Genomic DNA, 13,873 nt, shown 5'->3' with positions numbered 1-13,873 from the left:
AGTTTTTAATATCTCCCAGTGTCCAGTCATCAGATGTTCAAGCCAAGAACTGTCTCAGAAGGACAATTACCTTCCCCAAATGGCTTGGCTTTCCTCCAGAATCCTGAGACTTTGGTGTGATTTTCCTAACAAAGCCAGCCACGGTCTGCAGAGAGCACTTAACCATCACTGGCTCTCTTGGATCATAGAAGCAAAAATGGTGGCACTGCTTGAACTTCAGCCTATGTCATCTGGAAAGTATTTTCTCTTTCAGACTCCACTAAAAGCTGGCACATCTTTAGATCATTTGGTAAATGTGACACTTAGCATTGTCATCTTTTAGTAAAGGAGAAAAATGTGCTGCATTTGATATATTGTGATATGCTGAAGTCCATTTTACCTCCTCTTCCCTCAGATGCTTCAATGAGGTGACAGACCCCTGTGTTTTCCAGAGATTTATCTTTCATCTTCTGTATCTCGCTAAAGCAGCCATAATATTTACATTTCCCTTTCTCCAAGTCCAATCAGCATGATGTCACCAGTATAGTAAGATGTCCTTGGGATGGTGAGGTCACCCAAGTTCCTGTTTATTGAATGACAGCAAGTAGTCAGAACTGACGTGGTTCTGACGTAAAATGCTACAATGTCCTGCTGTTCCTTCCAGGTAAAAGCAAATTGCTTCTAGGGTTCTCCACTTCTTGGTTAAAAAAAAAATCATTTGTGAAAGGTGAGAAGGGCTCTGATGCTGTGCCCTCGTCAAGACAGCAGCAGCAATGGGAGTGTGGCTGTCTGATCATGCTCATTATAGTCACTGTCATTCTTCAGTTCTTCTCAGTTTTTCACACTGGCTAAAAGAAACACCAAAAAGAGATACGATAGGACTTACTCTTTATTATCTCTCCCTCTCTGGGGGTTGTAAGGTCCGTGAAGGCAAGGAATGTGATTTATTTTATTCATAAATCTTAGACCTCTGCTTGGCACTTGACCAAATATTTGTTAAATTCATGAATATTTAGATATAGATAAATTGAAAGGTGTGTGAGGGAATTACAAAGCATGTAGTGAAAGACGTAAATAGGGGCTCATAATTGAAAGGCATTTTGATGGAGAAGATTTTGGAATCTATTATGTAAGTAACAGGGAATTGTTGAATGATCTTTAAAGTAATGCGATGATTTATATTTTAGAAATATGATTAAAATATTAAGTGGAGGATGGTTTAGAGGGTGATGAGCCCGAAGATAGTGAGGCCTAGGAAACAGGACAAATCAGAGATAGTCATCCAGGACTTCAGACCAGTCTTATGTTTCTGTCCATCAACCATCATTCTGTAATGGGTTAGCTTAATACCCATCTGTGTTAAAAATTCTTAGGAAGAAAAAAACCAGTTTTCTTTAAAGTCTTAAAAGTGTCTCTGAAAATTACAGCAAATATCATACTTCATGACGAAGCTTTAAAATACTTCCATTATGGGAAGAAAAAAGAAATCTGACAAGGGGGCCTACTGAGAAAGAAAAGAAGAAATCCTGACAGCTGTTAGCTGGTTACTGACCTGGCCTCAAGGCAAGGCTATGCTGTTTCTTCCTTAATATAAGCAATTTCATAGAACATCCATCCACATCAGCCAAGGTCACTCTGATAATGTTAGCAAAACCAAGACTGCTGAGTCATTTCTGAGCAAAGGAAGACAGAGGAACACTGTGCAAATCACAAAAGCAACCAAGCATCCAACTCAGCGCGCTACATGAATGACTGTCGTTTCCTTGAGCGGTTACAGCTTGAACCCCCTCAATTCCACCTACCTCCCAGATAAAAATGAAGATGTGCAATCATAGAATTGCCCTCACTTTCTGACAACATGCAATCACAAAACACCCTTCTCCATTCCTCCTCAAAGTGATGTCACCCAAGCCTCAATTCTCTTAACTGTCCCCTCGTAATATCCTCTTACTGAGATACCCCGTTGTTCCCGTGGCATTTGGTCTCCCTTGCAACACGTCATAAGCCCAGGTTTGATTCTGCTGATTTTTGGGGTCTTTGGCTGGTAAGCATCTACTTTACATGACTGCAATTATTAAACAGATTGTGGAGGGAAAAACAGATTCTTTTAGAAGGGATGCAAAAGAAGCAATGTCCCCGAGGCAAAGCTAGGTTTTACTTAAAGAGAGAAGGTGAAGGGAACATTCGGGAAGATGGCTGGGGAGTCCACACCACCACTTACAGCTGTGTGGGCTACACATGGGGAGCAGGGGGGACTGGAAACTGAAACCCCGACCTATTGCCTAGAGACTTCTTTAAAGGTTTAGAATTGACCTGTTTGATACTAATCTAGAGTTGGCCTTAGGAAATACTTTTGCTTGGGTAATGGGAAAGGCTATGTTGTGGAAACACAAATCCCTGACTTGACTTAATACATATAACCACATTGTTTGAGGGACCTGCCAGCTAGATCTTGTATTTTTTGTTTTTGTTTTTGTTTTTGTTTTTGTTTTTGTTTTTGTTTTTTGCAAAGTGCTTGCTGCACAGAGCAGAAGGAGCTGGAGAAATGAGCACGAAAAAGGCAGTCAATGAGAAGGAGACAAGAGGCCACAAAGAAGATGGATAAAAGGACCCAGGCGAGACCCCAAAAGAGGGAGTTCTCATGTCAAGCCACCTGGCTTACGACTTCTCCACTCGAGTGGCTTTTTCTCTTTTGAGCAATAAAGCAGCTTTTCTCTTTGTCCTTCTGCTCTGTTGAAAATTCTCTCTCAGCCGGCAGGCAAGGACGCACACTTAGAGTGGGTTTTCTAATCTGAGGGCCCCTATACTCACTAACACTCCTACTGGCAGAGAAGTACCTTTAAAAATTGCGTGGCAGCACAGTGTGACTTGGCTATGGCGCTCTTGAGGTTAAGGAAGGTTTGGCTGTAGACCCAGCATGCATTCCAGAGGGAGATGTACAGAATTCTATGGGGATGAGAAGCTGGGGGGTGAGGGTGGACTTGGAAGAGTCGAGCTTCATGTAGTGAGTGAGGTGATCAGTGATAAAGTACATGACACCTGTGACACAGCCAACCCCAACTGTGTCCAGTGGAATGGGGCAATAAAGTATGAGATGTGGGGTGGAGGCACCTCCTGCCGGAAGCATGCAGGGTAGTGGACCCCTGTTCACTCCCCTGACAGCAGGTGGATGCCAGGGGAGGGACAGTCGTCCCTGGAACTCCTGTATCTGTGGGTCTCTCTCCAATCTCCAGAACAGGGGTACCTACTTAAACTCCTGTCAGTGGAGTCATGGAGGCCAGCGGAGGGACCAGCTTACCTGGAGTACAGGAAGTTCCTGTTTTCCTTTTGTATTTCTCCTCCAGGACATGTAGCAGCCGGGGGATGCTTGCAGACAAGGATGTGTTCTTTCTTGCTTTCACTGATGCTCGCTCTCTTTCTATCTCAGAGGAATGCTCTTCCAACTGGCTCAACAAGTAACCGATCTTCCCTCAAACTCAGTTCAGGAATTAACTCTTCGCGAAGCCTTCACTGACTCTGGAATTGAGCTGACTTGTTCCCTCTTTGAACTCCTATTATATTTATTGCAGCACCCATCTCAAATTAATACCATCTATTTATTTACATATTTCTTTCTCCTTAAAAGCACATTAAAAAGTACATACTATCTTTTATTCTTTTGTCTTTACTACACAGCACAATTCCTGACACATAGAGGTGTTTGGTGATACCAAGTCAGATACACTGGGCTTAATTTATTTCAAGATAAACTAATGTGATCGAATGGAATGAATGTGGCACTGGAAGGAAGAAACCCCAGCTTTTTAGACTCACCTCTGCTGACTGTGTTCATTCGTACAAGACTCAACCTCTGTACATTTTTACTTCCTGAAGTGTAAAAATGAAGGTATTAGTCAAATCTCTGAAAGCTCATCACTTTCAGCATCCCTACTCAGTGATTCAGACTCAGTGATTCAGCCTCATGCTTGACCTTTTTAGCTGAGTTTTCATAATTTGTATAAACAGCAGTGAGCATTCCTGGGCACAGAAGATCAATGTGATCATTGATAATAAGGCTTTTGCTCAAGTACTGAGGGCCAACTAGGAAATCTGGCCTTGAACCCCAAGGCTATCAAATCTCACACTGACTGAGAAACAAACAGAAGTACAGTTTATCATGCTTTTATCCAAGTAGAATTTGTGCAATGAACTTGGGGTCTATTGAATTACCTTGAATACAGAAACGTTTACATCACTAAGCCAATTTGGAACCTGTAATTTACTAGAATAATTTCAAAGCTTACACACATACAATTCACCTGTGTCACTGAAGAATAATTCCCTTCCCACATGCTGTATATATATACACATATAACCTTTGGCCACCAGGAACCAGTTACCATAACACTGTGATGTCAAATGAATTAAATAGCAACATTAGCTCTAATATTATGAAGATGGTGTTTACAAATAATGGAACTGCCTTTGAACTGTTTCCACAAAGAGCTACACTAACTCATAAAACAAGGACCTTCACATTATCAAAATGATGCTGTTTTCTCAAGCTGCTTTTGTAAAAGAGATGAGTGATTTTTTTGACACTAGTAGGTGAGTTAAAATAAAAGCAATGTATTTTAATGCAAAATAATCTTTAAATACAAATGATATTCAGTCTTATCAACCACTATGGATTTATATCATATAGAGCAGGGTAGTGAGGGCAAGGAATATGCCATTCCAAGAGGGTGTCTGCAGGCTTATGTTAATTATATAGTCTGAGACAATGGTCAATGTACTGGTCAATGTGCTCTGAAGAGTGACAAGGGCAGTTCGGGTCATGGTCTTCAGTTATTGTTGCAATTCTGTGTGGACATGTACAGAGCATCAAAACACTGTGGAATTTGCCCAGCTGAAAAAAAAATTGCTATAATTATATTCGAAAGATTATCAAGGCTTTTAAAATTACTTTCTGTAAAAAAAAATATTGCCTTTGAGTAAAGAATGTCATTTCTGTAAATACTAGCCCTTAGCTATGTTCAGTTTGAGATCTGAAAAGTGATTATCAATCCCCAAATAACAGAAAATATGTCTACTCTTTTATTTTTTGGGGTGAGGCCAATGAAAATGTGCCAAAACCTTAAACATGTTTTAGAACTGGAATATTTCCAGGAAAACAAAACACTTGTCCTTTTTTCTTAATTTAATTTTTTATTGAGGTGTATTTTCTTTTTACAATGTTGTGTTACAGCAAACTGTAACACAACATTGAATTTTTACATACAGTTTTACATACATATACATAAATCTATATTCAGAATCTTTTCCATTATATGTTATTACAAGAAATTGAATATAGTTCCCTGTGCTATACCGTAGGTCCTTGTTGTTTATCTATTTTATATTTAGTAGTGTGTATCTGCTAATCCCAAATTCCTAATTTATCCCTCACCCTCCTTTCCCTTCTGGTAACCGTATTTTTTTTTTCTATGTCCGAAAGCACTTGTTCTTAGTAATATTTTATTTAGCCAAGACCATATTCTGTATGAAACACTGAACTCACTTCCCCTAAGTCACAGGAAAACCGGTTTTGCTAGTGGAACGAGTGACCTACATCACCCTCAGGTGTTCTGACTCTTTGATGCCATCGTGTATTAGCTCCCACTGCTGCTGTAACAAATTCTCAACAAATGTAGTGGCTTGAAGTAACACAAATTATATTTTTACAGTTGTGGAGGTCGAAAGTCCAAAGTGAGTCTCACTGAGCCAAGTCAAGTTGTCATCAGGGTGCTCCTTCAGAAGCCTCGAGAGAATTGTTTTCCTTTTGTTTTCCGGCTCCTGAGGCTGCCTGCATCCTTTGGCTCCCGGGCCCTCCCTCTGTCTTCAAAACACATCACTCCAACCTCTGCTTCCATCAATTCTCCTCCTTTTTCTGGCTTTCATACTTGCTTTCCTTTTATCAGGACCCTGTGATCACACTGGGCTCACTTAGATAATTACTCCGGGGTAGTCTTTCCATCTCAACATCCTTAACATAATCCCATGTGCGAAGTCCCTTCTACCATGTAAGGTCACATATGCACCAGTTCTGGGGACTGAGACCTGAGATCTTTGAGGGGCCATTTTTCTGTTTTTGACACACAGACTCCTTTGCAGTCTGCTGAAGTCTATGGTTTCCTTTTCAGAGTAATGTTTTTAAATGCATAAAGTAAAATTCATGAGTCTACAATGAAAAGTAATTGTATTAAAATACAATAATCAAAACATTTAAAAATCAATGTGTGCCATAGTGATATGTGTACTTTTTAAATGATTGTATTAAATAATAATTGCAATGGCTAATAATAACTATAATAATTTCAAAGTAGTAACAGATACAAACAATATTTGCAACAACTCTTATGTGATACGAAAATATCTGATTTCTGTTGTACTACTACTAATATTGTGGTGGTGGGGTTTTTTCCCTATACATTAATAACTGGAGGAAATGCTAAACTTCAATTAGAAGTTAAGGCAAAAAATATAATTTTTATTTCTACTCATGTTCTTGGACTGTAGGCTAAGAACCCCTACTGTACACACATAGAGGGAAAAAAAGATTTACGATTTATCAGTGTGTGTCGGTGTGCGTGTGTGTGTGCGTGCATGCGTGTGTATGTGTATGATTCCCACTGACAAATAAAAGCCAAGAAACTTGCAATTGTTCAACATTTCTTCAACTGTCTTTGCTTTTTCCTGGCATTCAATTATTAATGGAAAAATAAAATTAATTATGGAATTCCTTATCAAATCTGTATTATGAGATTCTCATTCTGCCCAACATTAGATACTAAGATATTCGTAGACACATGACTTGTCCTTCTGTATCTATTCCACTTTCAAAATATCATCCTGGTTAATTTTAATATTTATTAAACAACGGGATTTTGGTGTCGTCTAGGAGCTTGCATTTAATTTAGCATAATAGGATGTACATATTCTGCTGCACGAAAACCATCTAATGCATTTTGAATACGCTGTGGTTTAATCATTTATGGCTTTTATTAGATACAATTTTCTTTACATTTTTACATAATAAGTAAGTTTGTGTCTCTGCAGTCCAAAACAATAGAGTTCTATACCATAAAGGCTTATGGGAGGCTGAACGTTTACCTTCAACAACAATTTTTATCCTCAAAGGACTGACCCAATAAAGCAGAAGACTTTCTTTTTTTTACTTGACTTTATTTCTTAATAGCCCATTTTCAAAAAGCCCTAATATGCAGGCATACTATAATCAATTACACACCTACATTTATACACTAAACACATATGTCTGACTAACTAGAGAAAGGCTGAAATATGTTTTAATACTTCCAGCACCTGGAAACTCAGAAATTTAAGCCAAAATATTCTACTCTGATGCTCAGCTTAGGGCTTAATATGGGGCCACTTGAGAATTGAGTTCACAGTGCTTTTTAAAAGTTCTTTATACCCTCACTTTAAAATAATCAGTGGTGCCTGCTTACAATTTCTGATCACAGATTCTGCTTATACTGTGATTATCCAGGGAGCACATCTTTCTGGTTGGTGGGAAACTCTAGGCCAAGTGCAACTGTGTAACCAAATGCAGAGTCCCAGGCAGAAGGGTCACATGGAAATGGATTTTGTAGGTCAAAGCCCCTAAACACGCTTGCAGCTTTCCTGTATTTGTGGATATGGTGAATGACTGGAGAAAAGAAAAGTTCTGTGTAGTGACAGAAATAGTGAGCTGCAGCCCTGAAAAATCCCATGAGAGCTTGTGCTTACTGACATCATCACACTGCATCCCTGCAGGTTTTCCTGTCAATCAGGGCATCAGGAGCCTCCCATCTTTAGCAGTTTCAAATTCTGTAATTTGGGGTGGATCTGGGGTGTGTGTGTGTGTGTGTGTGTGTGTATGTATACAATTCACACAAAACTGAAAGCTGACACGAACAAATTTGAAAAATTCTAATAAGATCTGCTATATTAATGTTCTATGTTTTTCTTTATGGAAGACATTTTCTATACATGTTTATTTTTTTTAAATGAAGTAGAGTCAGTTTACAATGTTCTGTCAATTTCTGGTGCACAGCATAAGAGATCAGTCATACATATACAAACATATATTCATTTTCATATTCATTTACATTATAGATTACTACAAGATGTTGAACATTGTTCCCTGTGCTCTACAGTGTATTCTTGTTGTTTATCTATTTTATATATAGTAGTTATATACATGTTTATTTTTAGTTATTTTTGACAGGAGTCACAGCCTTAATTAAATTATCATGATATAGCTGAGGCATTCAAGATCTCTACTGTTGGGAAGATGTTTTTATGGGATACGAGATACTATGTTCCTTTGATCAGGGAATGAGATAAATCTGAGTTACTGCTCTGGGAGTCAGAAGTGACATTTGCCAAGTGGAATGTTATGGTTAGAATAAAGGGAGAAACACACAGCTTGAGAAATGTCCTTTTTTATTTGCCACTAAATATCATTCAAGTTTATGGCAATGCTCTACCAAAGATATCCTCAAGTGTGACCACATATGATGAAATAGAGAAATTGTGTAATATGATTGGGGGAGTAAAAAAGTTACAGACCCACAAAAACTACAGACCAGACAATATATTTATTATTATTTGCTGCATTTAGTGTTCACTTACCAAATATTTATTATGCTGGGCCCTGGGAAGATCTAGATAAATGTTCCACAATTCTGCTTTGAAATTGTGGTTTGGTAGAGATGGCTGCAAAAGAACCAAACAAAACCACAACACCTTCTGTAAGATGGAAACATAGGTACATATATAAAGTGCTCTGGGGTCAGAGAGTAAAGCAAAGTTTTAATTCTGAAATATTAAAATCTTTCAAGATAGAATTGTATTTCATTAAATCACATTGCATGGTTAGAATTCCGACTTCGTCACTGACTGAGCTCATGAAAGATATTTGTCTTTTTTGAACCTCAGATATAATACAGAATAATAATAACTAATATCTATGAAACTATATACCAGGCATTGTTCTAAAGCCTTTATAAGTATCATTATATATGTTATTTATTAGTATATACTATTATATAGTATATTTATTATTATTTTATATAGTATATATTATATATTATTATATATAATATATAATTATAATATATATACTATAATACATTATGACATATTATAACATACATTAATAATATAGTAATATATCATTAATAATATATTTATTATTACTATATAATAGGCATTGTTCTAAACCCTTTATGTATACATTATCTCATGTAATTCTTACAACAACCTTATGAGCTAAGTACTAGTGATACTGTTCCCATTTTACAGATGAGAAAACTGAGGCACAGAGAAAGAAATAGCTGCCAAGTTCATAGCTAACATGTAACAGAGCAGGGATTCAAACCTCATCAGTCAGCTTTAATTAGGTGCCTGTGTATACAGTTCCTCACAGCCTTTTCCCACCTCTTTCTACTGCCTTTCTCTCTCTCACACACACCATTAGGGGAATGCACATTTGCAGATGGGTCTCTCAAAACTTCTACTTGCAAATCATCATAAAAAAGCAGCCATCGTAAAAGAGTTAGGAAGTTTCTCCGAGAGGTCCCGAAGGGAGAAGGGGTTTGGACAAAGACAGATCCAAGGCAGCGCAGAGTGAGCTCTGGAGCGTGGACTTGGCTCCTTACGTTCCTGCTTCCTGCGTGAGACATGTCCTCTCTGACCCCTAGCAACACGGGAGCTTTCAGAGCAAGCTACTGTGGGTTTGCCTCACACAGCACATCTCCACTTTTACATCCCAGTTCATGTGACATTTTTCCCAGAGCCTATAAAACCATAGACTTGGGATTTATTTCCTACACATTATATTAACCAGACATACCCTGTTACAAACATTCTATAGGTAAATATCCCCTCCTGGCAAACATTATTAGTCTGTTTACCCAGAGGTTCTGTTAACACGCTGACAAGGAGGTTTCACTGGTCCCCTGCTGTTTTCCATTTCTTGGAGGTGTTCCCAGTTAATTAGGTGGGGAAGGAAAGGATCACAGACCAATGCTCTGACTTCTCCTACCTTGTAACACATAGGAATCTTCCAGTGTTCCCGTGAGACTGAATGAGATCATGTATACAATGTGCCTGACATGATAACCACACTGTATTAGTCAGTGCGTTCCTGGAGAACAGCGCCAATAGAATATACATATGGAGAGGGAGAGAAGCAGAGAGAGAGAGAAAGAGAAAGAAGTTTTATATGAGGAATTAGCTACACAATTGTGGAGGCTGAGAATCCCATGAGACGCTGTCTGCCAGCTAGAGACCCAGGAAGAGTGGGTGGTATGGTTCAGTCCAGGTCCAAAGCCTGGGAACCAGGGGAGCCAATGGTGTAGGTCTTCATCCAGGGGCAAGAGAAAACCGATGTCCCAGCTCCATAGCCAGGCAGAAGAGGTGAATTCACCCTCCCTCCACCTTTTGCTCTGTTCCACCCAGTGGATTGGCTGATGGCTACCCACACTGGAGAAGGCATCTGCTTTGCTGAGTCCACCAGTTGAAATCCTAATCTCAACACAGACGCACCAAGAAGTAACATTTAGCCAAATATCTGGGTGCCCAGTGAGGCTGACACATGAGTTTAACTATCATGGTGGGAGGGTATATAACTCAGCAGTCCAGCATGTGCTTAGCGAGCATGAGGTCCTGGGTTCAATCCTCAGCATCTCCATTAAAAAGATAAAAATAAAAATCAATAAATTCAACTATCATAAGTCTATCCTGTTAACACAGCAGCCGTGTGCAACTCCTTAATCCTTACAAATTCAAGTTTCTCTATCAGAGTTTTAGTGTGTCTATCTTAGTGAAAAACCACTTAAGAAAAAATAATTTTCTCATGTAGAACAAAACTTAAAGGACGTGAGATGAGTATATAGCACACTTCAATTCCCCCTTTGTTCCTTCCTACCTGGGCCAATAAGTCCCCTCCCCTAGACTAGGCAACAACCATTGTTACTGGTTTCACATTGTTTACACGTTTGACGGGCTACTTTCAACATTTTTAAATGTTTGCCTTTGAAAAATTGGTGTTTAGTCTTTTTTAAGAATTCACCAGGGAGCATGAGGTTCAAATGGCGAGGACATTCTTTTACTCTCAGGAGCTGTAAATGATGAAGTAAAGAGACATAGGAAGACTGACTCTCAGTCTTGTCTCTAATTAAGCTCAGGTCAGCTTTGGCCAGGTTAGTCAATTTCTCTAATTTCAGCTACACAGTACAGAAGATTAACCAGATGATCAGCTGTATGGTCCGTCTTACCATTTTGTGATTCCTCATACATCTTGGCACAGTTTTGGTAATGGTGCCTGGGGTCTGCTCCAGCAAGAAATTCACTTAGCAATCCAGATCCATCAGTGTTTTTTCTTCACAAATTTGCTGAGGTTGCTAACAAAAGGTCTTTGTACTGGGGAAAAAAATCACAAAAACCTTATAAATTGCTACCTGGTCTAGTGAAATAGCACTTTTTTTTTTTTTCCTAGGAGAGTGTGCTACCTTAAAGTGAGAAGTGAGACATTCTGTTAAGTCCTGTATTTTGGATGGAATTTAGGGTATTCTAAATTGTGAGGGTAGGACCCAGGTAACTTAAGGCTGATGGACTGACGTTTGTAAGTCCTGGGATCATTCCTGCCTGGACCAACCAGGAAATCTATTAAAAACCCTTCACCTTATGCAGAAGGAGAAAGGAAAGTTTGATATAATTTAATTTAGAAACTCTGGGAATTCCATACCCAGCAGCACACTGAGAAGGAAATTCTCTTCTAGGCTCTGGAGCTGATAAAATTAAACTTTAGCTTGAAACTTACTAAGAATGTTTCTCAGTCTCCTTTGGTGTTTAATCAAAGAAGATACGTGACGTTCAGGTAAGATGGCAAAGTCGTGCAGGCACTTCTGTTCAACTCCCTTGCCTGAACTTTAAATGGAAATAAAAATCTTTCAGGAAAGTAAATAAAATAAAACAAAGACTAAACAAAGTAAAAGAAAACCAAAAAAGAAAGGAAAGGAAAGACAGACATCTAGAGAAGAAACTTTTTCTACACTGAAATTAAGGAACAAATACAATTTCATACGGACATCTTAAATAATGTCTGCCTTATACAAAATAATTAGGACCAGACTGACAAACAACTTCTGAGGTATGATACAAATCTCTGATTCCGAGTCCAGGGCAACAAACTAGAAATGAGGAAGTTCAGAAAGGCCCCACTGAGAACCACACTTGAAGGCGATGGGGCTGTGGACGTGGGTGGCCCCGCCATGGGAGGACCTCTGCTTGGCATCTGTCTCTTCACTGAAGAGCAGGGGCCATTCAGGCCAGGCAGGAGAGCATTTACCATCTCACCCTTGAGACGTCTGCCTGTCCTGCTGGAGTACGTGCTGACCACGTTTGGGAAATACTCTTCACTTGGCCACCAGCAATGCTTGGCAAACCCAGCTCCGTGTCCCCTTTCCAGCCTGGTCTCCGTGATGCCCGGGTGTGCCTCCATCAGCTGGACATTCATCAATGCTCTGTGTAACTTCACCTTTCTCACGTTGACCCTGCTGCTTAGTACGAGTTTCTTGCTATGGTTCCTCCAGGAAAATTCACCTCTACCCTATCCTAACCTTCAATCTCTACTCATTAGCATCTTTCTTCATCATCCTTTCTTGACCTGCTGACTTTTTCTAGGACTCTAAGATACTTTTTCCTCCTAAGAAGTCCTTCATGAAGCTTTATTCTCTTATGACATCTCACGTTTTCCCTCATAACACAGTTATTTCAGTTTATGATGGAAGTAGCTTAAGGTGGAAATCATGCTGGTTTTGTATTTATTTCCCATATCTTCTAGTACATTTCTTGTCATAAAATAATCATTCCATAAATGCTGGTGAATCCGTATTTTGGTTTTTTAAATTTGAGAACCACAGGAACATGAAAGCCTTTAACTCCTAAAAGATATATATATATTTTTTTCTGGGAACAGTACAAATCTCAGCATAGTGAAAGCATATGTTTCAAGGTCTTGGAATTTGTCATTGTGAAACAAGCGAAGTCCTCACTTCCCTTAGACTTTGCCAGACTTCTGATGTCATAAATACAACTCTTGACCTTGAAAGTTTATTTACAGCTCAGGTGGCTTCAAAGTTCTCTCTCAGATTTTCAATTATCTCACAGAAATTGTCTAACCTTTTCTAAGTAGAGTGATTATATGTCATTACATCATTTGGACCAGATTATAGGCAGAATTATTTGTAATTTTTCTTGCTCAAGTCCTTCTTATAGAACATTATTTCTCCTTTAGTCTCTTTTCTAATGTACTATTTTACACAAAGAAGGGTGTCTGTAACATATACGTAGTTACAAAGCCTGGGGATTACAGGAAGAGACCACTTAGCCCTCACAGCTCTCCCGGCTCGCTCCTCCCCTACCCACCCCTCTACCTCTCTCTCATTGGCTGGATCTTGTGTTTATCATTCCTCCACTTTTTTTTTTTTCCTTAAACTTTTTTATTTGGAAGTTGTTTTAAATTCCATAAAAGTTGCAAGGATAATACAAAGAATACCCATATACTGATATATACTTACACTTATGTATATATTTATTTGCATAGAGGTAGAAAATTAACATATATATATATTTATTCTTTTCTCAGAATCTTTTGAAGAGTAAGCTGCAGAGAGAGGAGGGTGTAGCTCAGTGGTAGAGCGTGTGCTTGGCATGCACAAGGTCCTGGGTTCAATCCCCAATACCTCCACTAAATAAATAAATAAACCTATTATCTTACCCCTTCCAAAAAAGAGTAAGTTGCAGATACCATTGCCTTCCTTTTTTTTTTTTTTTTTTTTGGTATAGTTGATTTAAATGTTGTGTT

General features: G+C 38.8%; 1 non-coding gene across 1 annotated transcript; it reads left to right on the top strand.

Annotated features, from left to right (window-relative positions):
• The first annotated feature begins 13,683 nt into the window (after positions 1-13,683).
• Positions 13,684-13,756, top strand: TRNAA-GGC (transfer RNA alanine (anticodon GGC)). Its single transcript has one exon. It is a non-coding gene; the product is annotated as a tRNA-Ala (tRNA).
• The last annotated feature ends 117 nt before the right edge of the window (positions 13,757-13,873 follow it).

Source organism: Camelus dromedarius, chromosome 1 (genome assembly GCF_036321535.1).
Source record: "Camelus dromedarius isolate mCamDro1 chromosome 1, mCamDro1.pat, whole genome shotgun sequence".
Taxonomy (NCBI): Eukaryota; Metazoa; Chordata; class Mammalia; order Artiodactyla; family Camelidae; genus Camelus; species Camelus dromedarius.
Note: the sequence above shows the minus strand (reverse complement) of the source record. Positions and strands in the feature narration are given on the sequence as shown.